The sequence below is a fragment of the Bison bison genome, unplaced genomic scaffold, assembly GCF_000754665.1.
Source record: "Bison bison bison isolate TAMUID 2011002044 unplaced genomic scaffold, Bison_UMD1.0 scf7180017850616, whole genome shotgun sequence".
NCBI lineage: Eukaryota > Metazoa > Chordata > Mammalia > Artiodactyla > Bovidae > Bison > Bison bison.
In genome coordinates, this window is record NW_011481189.1 from 19,246 (window position 1) to 34,818 (window position 15,573).

Here is a 15,573-nt window from a genome sequence, read left to right on the forward strand (position 1 = left end):
TTACACTGTCTGTGCCAGGCCAATCCTGTCATTTCCTTAATCAAAGACTGAGAAATACAGCCTCAGGAAGATGTCACCCAGCATCCAGGTCTCTCTAGATGTCCTCACTGTGTTCTCTTCTAAGGTGGTATAGCAGTGGCCTGTAGAATCCTGGGGGAGTCAGAGACACACACCAGTCAGCATGAACCCTTACCAGTGACTCTCCCAAAATCCAGACCCATCACAATTCTTTGTTTTATTTCCCTCTTTTGGTAAGTATCAGGGATTTTCTCATTAGCAGGGGATATGAGAGTTCATCCACAACCAAAAAGGGCCAAGAGATGAGGTTTCCATGAGGAAGGGTGTGGGCGAGGGGAGGACTGGGATTTGGGGAAACAGAGGAATGAAAAACAACAAAGTCCTACTGTAGAGCATAAGGAAGTATATTAACTGTCCAGTCATAAACCACATGAAAAAGAATAAGAAAAAAAATATTTTTTTAATGTGTATAACTGAGTCACATTGTTGTGTGGCAGAACTGAACGCACCACTAAAGATTAGCCACAGTTCAATATAATTTTTTAGAAAAGAACAAGTTGTCCATAGTTCTCCTCTCTCCCTGTTTCTTTCCTTCTGGCTCCTGCTCCTTGTTTTCTCTGCAGAGAATGCTGGTTCTCGTCATGCATCTCCACAATCTGTACTTTATTAAAAAACTTTATTTTGTATTGGAGTATAGCTGATTAACAATATTCTGAGTTTCAGTTGGACAGTAAATGGACTTAACCATATGTATCCGTGTACCCTGGATGTCCCGTGACATCCAAGCTGTTGTATAACTGAGTGGATTTCCCCGGGCTACACAGCAACTCATTGTTGGTTATCCATCTTAAGTAGAGCAGTGCCCACAACACGTCCCTGAAGACTTAACTCAGGAACTCTGAGAACCCTCCTTCAGCCCGCACTCACCCTCTTTGGCCACTCCAGGCTTGGTTGGGTAGTGTACTCTGGTTCGCCATTCCCACCGGTGAGTCCGTAGCCCTCATCACCCCGAGTAAGTCCCCAGTGCCCCAATGCAGAGCACCTTGGGATGTCATTTGCATGGAATCCAGTGCAGTTTTGCCTGGGATCAAGCAACCTTCCATATGGCTCAATGAGTTTCTGGTTTTAGAATTCCTGAAATTCCCTCTCTTACTCAAAGCCTTCTTTGAGCCCATCAGCCTGCTCTGAACTCCCACAGGGAGCTGACATGAAGCCTCCACCCTGTGCTGGGGCTGAGCAGTCACTGTGCACCCTTTATTCACATTAGCATTCAACCTCCCCACAGAGGGATCGGGTACCCCAACTCACAAAGGAGGCACCTGGCCAGAGCAAGGGGAAGGTGCAGCCAAGACCTAGGCTAACCATGTAATTTATTATCCAAACCAGGAAAACTTTGAGAAGGGAAGGGAGACTGTTAACTTATGCTAGGATATCACACTGGGACTGTCCCCAGCCATTCTCATTGTAACATGGGCTGTTTCAGGGACTGCCATAGCTGAATTTCATGTTCATGCAACTAAGGGTTTGGATTGAATTGAAGCACTTTGAGACTGAGGATCTTAGTGTTCCCCTCTCCCTGACTCCCACCATGCCATATGGTGTGGCCTGTCCACATATTTCAGGAAGATCAGTGTTCCACAAGGCCCTTTACTCTCAAGTAATTGGTTTTGTGGGAGGTACTGGCAAAGCTACAGGGCTCAGCAGCATCTGCAATGGTGTGACATGGCCTGCAGAGGGCGCCCTCCTCCCAGCAGCAGCCCAAGTGTTCCTGCAAGCTCCAGTTTGAGAACCAACCCTCAGTATTGTCCCCTCACCTTGAGAATGTAGGCTCGAGCTGGCACTCGGTAGTTGATACACAACGGTAGTTGATACCGTTGATGGTGAAGGTAATAGAGGGCAGGGTATTAACCACAGAACATGAAACGTAGTGCTGTTAGAGAGAGAGGGTGAGAGGTTGGCCCTGGAGATCCTTTTTGTGTGTAGAGACTGGGATTGACCCTGGGGCATGACCCTTCACCTTGAAACCCCGTGGCATGGCGTCGATGAGCTTCTGGATGTTATCAACCAGTGTTCTTGGGCCTTTGATCAGTGATACCCAGATGCCAACAACAGCCTCGCAGCCACCAGAACAAGCAATAACCTTTCTTTTCATGGAGATGCTGAGACAAAGGAAGAAAGCGGGCATCAAGGTCACTCTGAGTCTCCCCAGAGTTGTCCCCTTCCTGATTGTCTCCTAAACAGCCCTTCATCTGTCACCCTCTTTTCCTTTGCTCTAGACACAGCACATTTCTTGACATCCTCGAATGCACTACTTGAATAGACCAGGATCTTTTGTACCATGACACAAGCTGGTCTTCCTTCCTAGAAGACTCCACTCGTTTTTGACTAGCAAATTGCTTCTCATCTTCCAGATTCCTGCTTTATTGTATTGTTTTTGGGAAGTCTTTCCCTTGGTGGTTATCAGTTTCCTGTCTTAGTCACTCTCTGTAGACCCTTCCTCATGTCTGCTGCTGCTGCTAACTAACTTCATTTGTGTCCGACTCTGTGCGACCTCAGAGGGCAGACCACCAGGCTCCACTGTCCCTGGGATTTTCCAGGCAAGAGTAGTGGATTGCCATTGCCCTCTCCTCCTCATGTCTAGCATGTACAAAAGTCACAATTCACTATGTGGGCGAGTCACTTCATGTATATATGCCTTCTTAGATGTGAGGACGAGTTTTATTCTCCTTGCCTCCCTAAAGTGCCTGGAACACAGTGGATACCCAATGCTTGTCTGTTCAATGAGTGAATGAAGACTGAGAAACAATAAGAAACCTCCAGAGAGCTGTATCTGGTGGGGAACACATATTGGGTCGCACACAGAGTGAAGATGGATATTTGCAGGGGCAGCAGATTCTCATAGTAGGGGAAAGAGGGGTTCCTATGGGAGAGGGTGTCTGCCAGCACTGCTCCTACAACCAGCTCAGATCCTGAGACCCTGGCCAGGAAATACATGACTAGCCCACAGAAACTCCAAAGGACAGGTCACCTTTTGTCTGAGGGTATCACACAGAATCCTATCAATTGTGCCTCTTTTCCTCAGGTCGGTCCTGGATCCCACCTTCCTGATTCTCTGTTATAGCCCTGGTCCCACTCTATGCTCAAGAACGTGGGGTGTCTTTTTTATTAGTTGCTTTCACATCTTAAGACTGCAGCCAAGCTCTCTTTACTGCTGGGTAGCTGCTCCCTAAGAAGACCAGTTTTCCCCATTTTCTCAGGACTGTCCCTGTTTTTAAAATGACATTTATCTGTACTGAGAACTTCCTATGTCCTAGGTAGCCCTGGACAGTTGGTCATCTTATTATAGCTCTTTTCAGGCTGGTGAAATTATCCCTGATCCTCTGTTCACCACACTGTAGAGTCCTATAACCATGCTCCCCACCTCAAAGGGCAGTTGGTGCAGCCCTCTCCTAGCTGCACAGACCTCTCTGGACCCTTTTAGGACCCTGGTCAGAGCCTTTCTCAGAAGGCCTGGGGATTATCAACCCATGGGTTGTTTTTGTATCTATGTGCTTGTGTGTTTGTTTATATGTGTGTTTCTATGTGTCTCTGTGTGTGCTGTGTGTCTCTGACTAGCTATGCATTTTTTTATGTGTCTCTGTGCACGTTTATAAGTGTCTGCTTGTGTGTTTCCATGTGTCTGTGTGTCTGTCTGTGACGTTGCAGGTGGTGTGTATGTCTGTGTGAGTGTATGTCTGAGAATGAATTTGTGTGTGTCTGCCTGTGTCCACGTATAGTAGTGGGAGCATCACTTGGGCTGACCCTCAGAGGGAGAGGCTTACTGGTCCATGTGTACAATCCAGTCGCCTGCTTGGATCAATGGTACCCAGTTGAGCTCTCCCTTCTAGTAGCAATTGTCCACCCCACCAAACATCACCCACTGCCCTCCCGCTTGTCTCTGTAGAGAGAAGTGATGGGGGGATCCTTGGAGGACAGTAACAACAGCACTGTCTGAGAGCTGTGCTTGTCCACCCATCAAGGCCTTAATAATGTCCCCATGTACAGGTGCAGAAATTGAGTCTAGGAGAGATTGAGATCCAGACTGAGCCCTGTTACAGGCTAATGAGTGGCACAAAGGAGGTTAGAAGCTGAGTCACCTGGCTGGGCTCCACCCACTATGTCTTCTGAAGACGCCCTGGACCACCTGTGACCTGAGTGCTCAGACAATCTCAGAGGAAAGGGTGCTGAAGTGTTTTGCTTTCCCCTTGACCATCTTGTCATTTTTCAGGAAAATCAAGGCCGGGAATTTCTAAGGGTGTGTGTTCAGGTCACCCAGAGTTGGCTCCACTGGCCTGTGACCTCTACTGTGCAAAGGGCCCCACACTCAGAAGGGACCCCACTGTGCTCTCCCTGTCTTGAAATGCCTAATATTTCTTGAACAAGGGGTCCCACACTTTTGTGTCCCACACTTTTGTGTCCCACACTTTCATTTCTCACTGGCTCCTACAAATTGGGTTGGGTCGCTGGAAGTGGGCTCCCAGTGATATGCTAATTAGGAAGGGAAGATATCTACCATCCTTCTCCTTCCTTCCTTCTCAAATTTATAAGCAAATCGTAATGCCTTTGACTTCAACTTGTTTCCTGTTGCCTTCCGTTAGCCTTCCTCCTCACTCAGCTCCCTAGACCAAGTTAGTGGTCTTAAGCCCAGGAGTTGGGTTGTGTTCCAATAAACTTTTATTTATAAAATCCAGCAGTGAAGCCAGGTAGTCTCTGGGCCCAAAATTATCCTTGGTTAGATTATATCTCAGGATACTTCTTTATCAAGTGTTCTATAATTTTCCTGCAACTGAAAGCATCTTATAGCTAATGTGGAGATAGGGAGTGTCCATCTCAGACTTACTTGCTCAAATAGAAGGCAAAAACCGGCTCAGAAATGGCACCTTGATTCTTCAGCTTGTCAAAGATGGGGATGGATCCAGTGAAGGATATGTTGGGGTAGTTCAAGCCCAAGATGCCATCAAAAGGTATACCCTCAAACCCATATTCCTCCATGCTTAGACCAAACAGCTGGTCAGTACTTACAAGGTCCCCAATCTGTGGGAGAGAAGAGTGTTCCCACTTACAGATACGTGAAGTGGGGCTAGGACTGGGCTGGGGTGCACTGCTGCTAGATCCTCAAAGAAGAATTGAGGCTGGGCTGTGTCTTTGGTGGACCTCAGAAGGTTAGACCAAGCTGGGAGGGGAATTTGGGTTCCATTTGAGAGAGGCTGTGAATTTTAAAACATCTGCCCTTGTGAGAAACACCACCTGAGTGAGTCAAATTGGCCTTGTGGCTTCTGTCCAGGTCGGGCAACCAAGAGTCAGGCCAGGACCCATTGGTGCTCCCTTGTGGACAAAATGAGTCGAGAGCAAGGTAGCCTTCTCTGGCATCACTATGACCTAATGCCAGGAATGGTCTGAATTCTCTGTAAGGTACTGTGGATTCTGCATCTGTCCAGGAAGACAGAAGCCAAAAACACAATCTTGCTTGCAGGATTCTATGAAATTACTGCCTGGGAAATTCACTTTTGGGGATATGTGTATATTTATGTAAGTGTGTATGAGAGAGAGAGAGAGGGGAACTACTCAAGTATAAGGGGGGAGGGAGGCCATAGGTTTATTAGACTCTCAAGGGTCCTCTAGGGTGAGAACTCATTTATCAGGCCCCTTGACTTCTCAGGTCCCCAGTTTTCCACTCTGGATACCTGAAGCACTTGACTGCCTCCAGGGTCCCCAGATCAGTTTTATCCTGTCCCCAAACACCCCACAGCAACTTCAGTCCTGAAAAGCCAGCCTAACTCCACCTTTTACCATATGTGTGCCCTCCGCAAGGCCCTTGCTGTCTGCACCTCAGTTTCCTCATATGTCTCATAAGCTAACCAGAGTAACTGTGGTGTGGGGTTGTTGCAGGATTAAAACAGTTATCAACTGAAAGTTCCTGGAATAGTCCATGAATATAAAAGTGGGTGCTTTTATCCTTTCTTCTTGTTCCCAGAAAAATGAACCTTGAACTTCTCATAGGCAGAGGAGCTGCAAGTCCACACCTCAAGCCACTGTCTGGGTTAGCTAATTTGTTTGCTCATGTGCCACCATGGCCATTGCCTCCCCAGAGACATGACCCTGTGGATAAGATGGCCAATATCTATGGCAGTTAGGCTAGGAAGGGTCCTGCCAGATGGTCCTGCATCTGTTTTGCAACCACTGGTCACGCCATAGCCAGTCCTGCCTCAGCATTTTTTACAGTGTTACCCGAACTGTGTCATGAACAACAACTCCTTTCATTCTCCCAGATCCATAGGCTATGCTGAAGGTCTTATTGGTAGATCAGAAGGTGGAAGACTGAAGATGTCTGAACCTAATGTGTGTAGCTGCAGACACAAGAGATGAGTGTCATCAGGTGCCAAGTGTGGAAACAGGGTGGCAGGGCAAGTGAAGGATGGTCCATGTACGGGGTGTCAGTACTCACAACAGGCTGGACTGGTGCAAAAGATGGAGGGCACCCACCAGTCAGATGAACCTGTGTCAAAGATAACCTGGAATTTTTGAGGGGGTGTTCCAATGGTGATGTTACCCATGTAGAGCATCTACAGGGAAAAAGAGGGAGTGGGTTAGTGCAGAACTGGCTACCCTCTATTCCCACACAGATGCCTCCCTCTGGGTGTCACGTATCTCTTGAGATCACTTTCTAACCACCGTGAAGCTCACAGACTTTGGTCACAGAGGTATCTGCATTTGATATATTTTTCCTGTGCTACATTGTATGCAAGATACTGACTCTATAACAAGGCGTTGAAGTGGTACCTCTGCATGGGAAGCCCAGAGGCAAAACCACTGGGCCTCCAGGACTACTGGACACCCAGGGAAATCCTGGTGCCTTCATTTGAGAAACTCTGTAGTCTCTTCAAACCCAGCCTAAGCACTGGCTTCTCCAGGAGGTCCTTTTGTTCAACCCCAGGCACTCCCTCTAAACTCAGGCCACATTTAATCAACACCACACAGGTGACCCTTTCATTTGACACGTATTTACTCTTTGCCTATCTCTCAGGCTGGCATGGGCATTCTTGAAGACATCTTGAAGACAAAATAAGCCCTTTTTCTAATCTTAAAACAGAAACCATAGTGATTCTTATGACCATACACGGAATACAGGTTCAGTAACTTTTTACTGCTGTGGTTCTTGCATCTGTGGAAACTGAATTCCTCTGCCTGGGGATTCACAATTGCTTTGCAGTTGGCTCTACCTTTTGATCAGTGATGGTTCACTCTTCATCTGTAACTGAGTGGCTCACTTTGTTCAGAAGGAACAATCGCCCTCAAACTAGTGACACATCTTTGACACAGAAATGGATATTTACCTGCCACCTGGTAATTGCCAGACCCAGTCACAAAGACCAACAGTTAAGGATGAGAGTGACTTCTCCTCTGGTGGGGTCCCTGTTTTCCAATGTCTCTGCCTCCTGCAGGAACCCCAACCCCAACATCCCACCTGGCACCTCCAGATGAGCCCCGGTGCTAGGCTAGAGCACCAGGGGGCGCTGTGGAGTACCATCCTCCGAAAATACTCACATCCCTGATATTTCTCAGCGGGTGAATAGTTAGATTTGAGCCATGAAAAGAAATCTGGGACAGTCTGTAAATATGCTCCTTCAGGAAGTTGTCCAGCATGTTTTTTCCACTGAGGTTTTTCTCATGGTCTTCACTCTCCTTAGAGGTATTCTTTCACCAAGCTTTTGACAAAGAAAACAAAGAAGATGCTACAACAAACTGTCAGTGTTAAGGTATAACTGTCATTGTAATGGCCCTGTGTATTTTCTAATCATTTTTATGAGGCAAATTATCATCAAAATTTTATGCATATACCATAGCAAAGGCATAGATTTGAATACAGTTTCTGTTCTGCAATCTTGGGTAAGCCATATGATCATGTGGTGTCTCAGTCTCCACTTCGGTGAAATGGTGGAATGTAACAATACAAACCCTCCAAATAAAATATCTTGGGGATAAGTGAAGTGATGGATATAAGGTACCTGATAAATAGGAAGTCTCAAAAAATTACAGCCATTATATTGCTTTTGCCATCCCACTCATTCCTTCTCATAGAATGTCAAGGAAGGAGGTGGAAGGGGGACTCTTATCCTCTTTTACAAGGGAGCAATTTGAAATGCAAGAGGTTTCTGAGTTGGCTGTGGTCACACTGCTTGTCAGATATAAAACAGTGTATATAAAACAGTGTATTTTTGTCCAAGTTGAAAGAGAAGAGAGAGTTAAAGGAAGAATCCAAGATATAGGCAACAAATAAGGGAAATTCAGAAGCTTGAGAAGGAAGGAAGAGTCAAGTGAAAAATTAAAAGCAAACAACACAAAGAAAAATACACTCCCAGTGACTTCCAAAGAGATGGAGAGATAAATGACAGTGATACCGAGATGCAGACATAGGCATATACACATTGAAATAGACAGGGAAAAAAGAGGATGTGTTGAATAAAATGTAGAAAGTGCTATTCCACAGGACCACATCAACATCTGCATAGACTGTGCATTGAACAGTTGCAAGGAGTTGCATTTTCAACAGGTCATGACATGACTGGACCCCAAGAGCTGTGCAATCCAAATTTACACCAAGACCTTGGGATCCACAGTTCCTCTAGCAAGTTACTTATCAATAAGAAACAGTTGAACTTTAAGACTCTTAGGGAAATATTCCATTCCCTTCTAAACCTGATGGCTGGAAGAATAATCAGATGAAAAGAAAAATCCGAGAAAGGAATATGATGAGACTTACAGTCCCCATACTTACTTGACTATGCACTCTGAGAAGGCCACCAGCCCAAGGACCACAAGCCACTTCATGCTTCTTTCCTACATCCAAGTACTCAGGGAAGTTTGGGTTCTTAGCATGTAGTGGTGACCAGGAGCCCCTAGTTATATATGCTCTGACCTACCCGAGTTTTTGCCTTTAGGCCACTAAAAGATCTGAAAAAAACATAAAGATCTTGGTAAAATCTTTACCTTCATCAGTGTCCTTGGTGAGTGGCCTTTGAAGCTTCTCAGAATACAGAGAATTGAACTGTAATCTCTTCCTTGAATTTTGGCTGGAAAATCAAACTGATCTGCATGGACATCTAAGAAGACAGAGAACCTTGCCTACTTGGAGAAAAAAAAACTGCTAAGAACATTATGAAAATGGATACTAGGGGCCATGTTCGACACGTGTGGTTTCATGTCATCTTCCTAGCCACTTGATGAGATAGGCATTGCTGTCTTCGTGGAAGAGGAGATTGCTAGGAGGATAAATTGTCAAATGGCAAACTGAAGACTTCAGGGACAGCCCAGGGGCATACAACTGGCTTTAGGTAGTGGGTCTAATGGCAGACATCAGGGCACCTATGATGCCAGGCTTCATCAAAGATTTAGGGTAGACCAGTATTTCCATTACATGGTTTCAGTATTGGAAAAAATTTCATACCCATCCACAAGATATTTTATATCATCCAACAACTGTACAAGGAAGAACTGTGCTAGGTTCTGGGTTAAAGGCTTCAAAGTCAAAGTTGATCAAGACAAAAGTAGTCTATCTTAAGAGAGCTAGAAGTCTAGTTCTCTCTAACTTGTGGCCTCAGGATGCAGGAGATATGATACTAGGACTAGGTGGTCTTGTTGGAATCCAGGCAGCACAGGCCTTATCACTGGGAGCAGCCTTTCCTCTCCTTCACCCATACTGTAAAGCACTCCAGTTGGCCATGTTTTTAAGAGAATCAGAAGTTTGGATATTTATGTACAATCTACTGATTTTAATGTTAGAAACTTTTTTTTTTTTTCCAGTAAAAAAGAGGGAACGAAATCTCCACAGTGATGTGCTGGAATCAACCTTCAGTCTCTGCAGTTTTTTTGTTTCTGGCATAGAGTTGGGAGTGCAGTAGGGACAGAGAGGAATTTAATTCATGTTGGCTGATTTAAAAAGAGTCTGATTGCATCCTAAACATGCTGACTCATTGGAAAAGACCCTGATATTAGGAAAGATTGAATGCAAGAGGAGAAGCGGAAGACAGAGGATGAGATGGTTGGATAGCATTACCAAGTCGATGGACATGAGCTTGAGAAAGCTCCGGGAGTTGATAATGGATAGGGAAGCCTGGCATACTGCAGTCTATGGCATTGCAAAGAGACAGACACAACTGAAGGACTGAAATGAACTGAACAAATTGAGAACAAAGACTAAGAAATCTAATTGCATCAAGTTGTTGACTAGCTACCTATAACAACACATTACTTAAGTGGCTTTAAAATTCAGACTTATGACTCTACATTCAGAGTGGAATAACTTCTAAAGGAAAAACAAAAATCTTGCCCATCAAAAAACAAAACCAAAAAAACCAAAAGAAAAAAGGAAAGAAATCTGACACTGTATTCAACAACTTCAGTTCAGTTGCTCAGTCATGTTCAACTCTTTGTGAGCCCATGAACGGCAGCACGCAAAGCCTCCTTGTCAATCACCAACTCCTAGAGCCCACACATACTCATGTCCATTGAGTTGGTGACGCCATCCAACCATCTCATCCTCTGTCATCCCCTTCTCCTCCTGCCCTCAATCTTTCCCAACATCAGGGTCTTTTCAAATGAGTCAGCTCTTTGCATCAGGTGACCAAAGTATTAGAGTTTCAGCTTCAACATCAGTCCTTCCAGTGAACATTCAGGACTGATTTCCTTTAGGATGGATGGGTGGATCTCCTTGCAGTTCAGAAGATGCTCAAGACTCTTCTCCAACACCACAGTTCAAAGGCATCAATTTTTCGGGGCTCAGCTTTCTTTATAGTCCAACTCTCACATCTATACATGACCACTGGAAAAACCATAGCCTTGACTACATGGACTTTTGTTGACATAGTAATTTCTCTGCTTTTCAATATGTTGTCTAGATTGGTCTCAACTTTCCTTCCAAGCTGTAAGCGTCTCTTATTTTCATGGCTGCAATCAACATGTGAAGTGATTTTGGAGCCCAGAAAAATGAAGTAAACCACTGTCTCCACTGTTTACCAATCTGTTGGCCATAAAGTGATGGGGCCAGATGCCATTATCTTAGTTTTCTAAATGTTGAGCTTTAAGCCAACCTTTAAATCTCCTCTTTCACCTTCATCAAGAGGTTCTTTATTCTTCTTCCCTTTCTGTAATAGGGTGGTGTCATCTGCATATCTGAGGCTATGGATATTTCTCCCAGCAATCTTGATTCCAGTCTGTGCTTCCTCCAGCCCAGCGATTTTATGAGATACTCTGCATATAATTTTAAAAAGCAGGGTGATAATATACAGCCTTGACATACTCCTTTCCAATTTAGAACCAGTCTGTTGTTCCATGCCAAGTTCTAACTGTTGTTTCCTGACCTGCATACAGGTTTCTCAAGAGGCAGGTCAGGTGGTCTGGTATTCCCATCTCCTTAAGAAAATTCCACGGTTTATTGTGATCCACACAGTCAAAGTCTGGCATAGGCAGTAGAGCAGAAGTAGGTGTTTTTCTGGAATTTCTTGCTTATTTGATAATCTATCAGATGTTGGCAATACGATCTCTGGTTCCTCTGCTTTTTCTAAAACCAGCTTGATCATCTGGAAGTTCATGGTTCGTGTATTGCTGAAGCCTGGCTTGGAGAATTTTAAGCATTACTTTACTAGCGTGTGAAATGAGTGCAATTGTGCTGTAGTTTGAGCATTCTTTGGCACTGCCTTTCTTTGGGATTGCAATGAAAACTGAGCTTTTCCAGTTCTGTGGGCACTGCTGAGTTTTCCAAATTTTCTGGCATATTGAGTGCAGCACTTTCACAGCATCATCTTTCAGGATTTGAAATAGCTCCACTGGAATTCCATCACCTCCACTAGCTTTGTGTGTAGTGATGCTTCCTAAGGCCATTTGACTTCACATTCCAGAATGTCTGGCTCTATATGAGTGATCACACCGTCGTGATTATCTGGGTTGCGAAGATCTTTTTTGTACAGTTCCTCTGTGTATTCTTGCCACCTCTTCTTAAAATCTTCTGCTTCTGTTAAGTCCATACCATTTCTGTCCTTTATTGAGCTCATTTTGCTTGAAATACTCCCTTGGTAACTCTAATTTTCTTGAGGAGATCTCTAGTCTTTCCCATTCTGTTGTTTTCCTCTATTTCTTTGCATTGATTGCTGAGTAAGGCTTTCTTATCTCTTCTTGCTATTCTTTGGAACTCTGCATTCAAATGGGTATATCTTTGCTTTTCTCCTTTCTTTTTGCTTCCCTTCTTTTCATAGTTATCTGTAAGCCTTCTTCAGACAGCCAGTTTGATTTTTTGCATTTATTTTTCTTTAGAATGGTCTTGATTCCTGCCTCCTGTACAATGTCATGAACCTCCATCCATAGTTCATCAGGCAGTCTGTCTTTTAGATCTAGTCCCTTAAATTTATTTCTCACTTCCACTGTATATTCATAAGGGATTTGATTTAGGTCATACCTGCATGGTCTAGTGCTTTTCTCCATTTCCTTCAACTTCAGTCTGAATTAGGCAATAAGGTGTTCATGATCTGAGCCACCATCAGCTCCCAGTCTTATTTTTGCTGCCTGTATAGAGCTTCTCCTTCTTTGGCTGCAAAGAATATAAGCAATCTGATTTTGGCATTGACCATCTGGTGATGTCTATATGTAGAGTCTTCTCTTGTGTTGTCGGAAGTGGGTGTTTGCTATGACCAGTGTGTTCTCTTGACAGAACACTATTAGCCTTTACCCTGCTTCATTCTGTACTCCAAGGCCAAATTTGTGTGTTACTCCTGGTGCTTCTTGACTCCTAATTCGAGTCCCCTATAGTGGAAATGACATCTTTTTTTTTTGGTTTTTCTAGAAGGTCTTCTAGGTCTTCATAGAACTAATCAACTTCAGCTTCTTCAGCATTGCTGATCGGGGCATAGACATGGATTACCATGATTTTGAATGTTTTGCCTTGGAAATGAACAGAGATCACACTGTCATTTTTGAGATTGCATCCAAATACTGCATTTCAGACTCTTTTGTTGACTGTGAAGTCTACTCCATTTCTTCCAAGGGATTCCTGCCCACAGTAGTAGATATAATGGCCATCTGAGTTAAATTCACCCATTCCAGTCCATCTTAGTTCGCTGATTCCTAGAATGTCTATGTTCACTCTTGTTATCTCCTGTTTGACCTCTTCCAAGGTCCGTCTAGTCGAGGCTATGGTTTTTCCAATGGTCATGTGTGGATGTGAAAGTTGGACAGTGAAGAAAGCTGAGCACTGTAGAATTGATGCTCTTCAACTGTGGTGTTGGAGAAGACTCTTGAGAATCCCTTGGACTGCAAGGAGATCCAACCAGTCCATTCTAAAGGAGATTGGCCCTTGGTGTTCTTTGGAAGGAATGATGCTAAAGCTAAATCTCCAGTACTTTGGCCACCTCAGTGGAAGAGTTGATTCACTGGAAAAGACTGATGCTGGGATGGATTGGGGGCATGAGGAGAAAAGGATGACAGAGAATGAGATGGCTGGATGGCATCACCAACTCGATGCACGTGAGTTTGAGTGAACTCCAGGGGTTGGTGATGGACAGGGAGGCCATTGGTGTGAATTGGCATGCTGCAATTCAAAGAGTCAGACATAACTGAGAGATTGAACTGAAATGAAATGAATTTTCCTTGATTCATGGACCGAACAATCCAGGTTCTTATGCAATATTGCTCTCTACAGCACTGAATCTTGCTTCTATCACCAGTCCCACCCACAACTGGGTGTTGTCTTTGCTTTGGCCCCATCCCTACATTCTTTCTGGAGTTATTTCTCCACTGATCTCTAGTAGCATAATTTGCACCTACCGACCTGGGGAGTTCATCTTTCAGTGTCCTATCTTTTTGCCTTATCATACTGTTCGTGGGGTTCTCAAGGCAAGAATATTAAAGTGGTTTGCCATTCCCTTCTCCAGTGGACCACATTCTGTCAGACCTCTCCACCATGACCCGTCCATCTTGGGTGGCCCCACAAGGCATGGCTTAGTTTCATCAAGTTAGGCAAAGCTGTGGTCTGTGTGACAGATTGGCTTGTTGTCTGTGAATGTGGTTTCATTCTGTCTGCCCTCTGATGCTCTCTCTCAGCGCCTACCATCTTACTTGGGTTTCTCTTACCTTGGACATGGGGTGTCTCTTCACAGCTGCTCCAGCAAAGCACAGCTGCTTCTCCTTACCTTGGAAGTAAGGTAGCTCCTCTTGGTGGCCACCCCTGATTTGGACGTGGGGTAGTTCATCTCTGCCGTGCGTCTGTGCTCCTGTTGCATCCGCCATGCATCTGCACCACCATCACAGCTGCAGAGAGCAATAATTCAACAACTTATTGTTCCTCATATTGTTTCTGTTATTGTGACAGAATCGTATGTATGTTAACAGGTAAAAGCAAGCAAGACAATAATTAAAACTATTGTTTTGAAGTAAGCCTTTCAGTGGCTAGAAAAAGAGGTTCACACATAACATATAGAAGTTTAATTCAAACCCTGCTGTCTTAAATCTTGAACTGAAAGCATAAGTTTGTACCAAATAATTATATTCCTTGTTATATAAATTTTTAAGGAAAATGTGTACTTCCTCCTCCTACCACTGCAAAGCCTAGAAAGAGTGACAACTTGATAACAGTGGCTATTTTGAGGTCTAACATGTAGCTTCTAAATACATTTCCCATCAGACGATCTTAAAGAGATGGCTGATTTCAGGATTGGGTAAAGAAAAGCACAAAATAATCTTGGGTATCTTGAAGGACCAGAAAGCTGAGGGACTTCAAAGACCAATGGGGACTAGACAGAAAGTTCAGGAATCCAAATGAAAAGGCCAAACATCTACCAGTTTGTTGGGCAGATTGATGTTTCTGCTTCTCAAAACACTGTTTATGTTTCTCATAACTTTCCTGCCAAGAAGCAAATGCCTTCTGATTTAATGGCTGCAGTCACCATCCACAGTGGTTTTAGAGGCTACGATGAAGAAATCTGTCACTGCTTCCACCTTTTCTCCTTCTATTTGCCATGAAGGATGGGGCTGGATCCCATGATCTTATTTTTTTTTTAATAATATTTTTAAGCTGGCTGAACGTGTCCAAATGTTAATAGGCAACATCTAATTTATCACTGATAGATTGCTAGGGCACCAACTCACCATTCTGAGCACTGAGAAAGGAAAATAATCATCAATATTTATGCTATTTTTGTTTCTATTAAGCATAGGTTATGTAACTACAAACATTTCCAGGAAAACAAGCTAGACTGTCCCTTCTGGGGATGATGAGAGAGTGATGGGGAGCAGTTATTACATAGATGAAGCCTCACTCAGTGGCTTGCAGCCCACCTCCTGCTGTGGAGGTCTGGTTCCTAATAGACCAAGGACCAGTACTTGTCCTGACCCACTGTTCTGGTATTGTGGACTCCTGCTCTAAAACCAATAGTGGGACATTCTGTAAGAGAAACCGCCCTGCTTCTGCCCAGTTTTCAAACAAGTAAATGACATTAAAATTGGGAGAGGAACAGTTATTTATTCTTAAAG

The 15,573-nt window shown here is 44.2% G+C and overlaps 1 pseudogene; it reads right to left on the reverse strand.

The window, feature by feature from the left end:
* Window positions 1-8,934, reverse strand: LOC104995116 (annotated as a pseudogene).
* Between the last annotated feature and the right edge of the window lie 6,639 nt (window positions 8,935-15,573).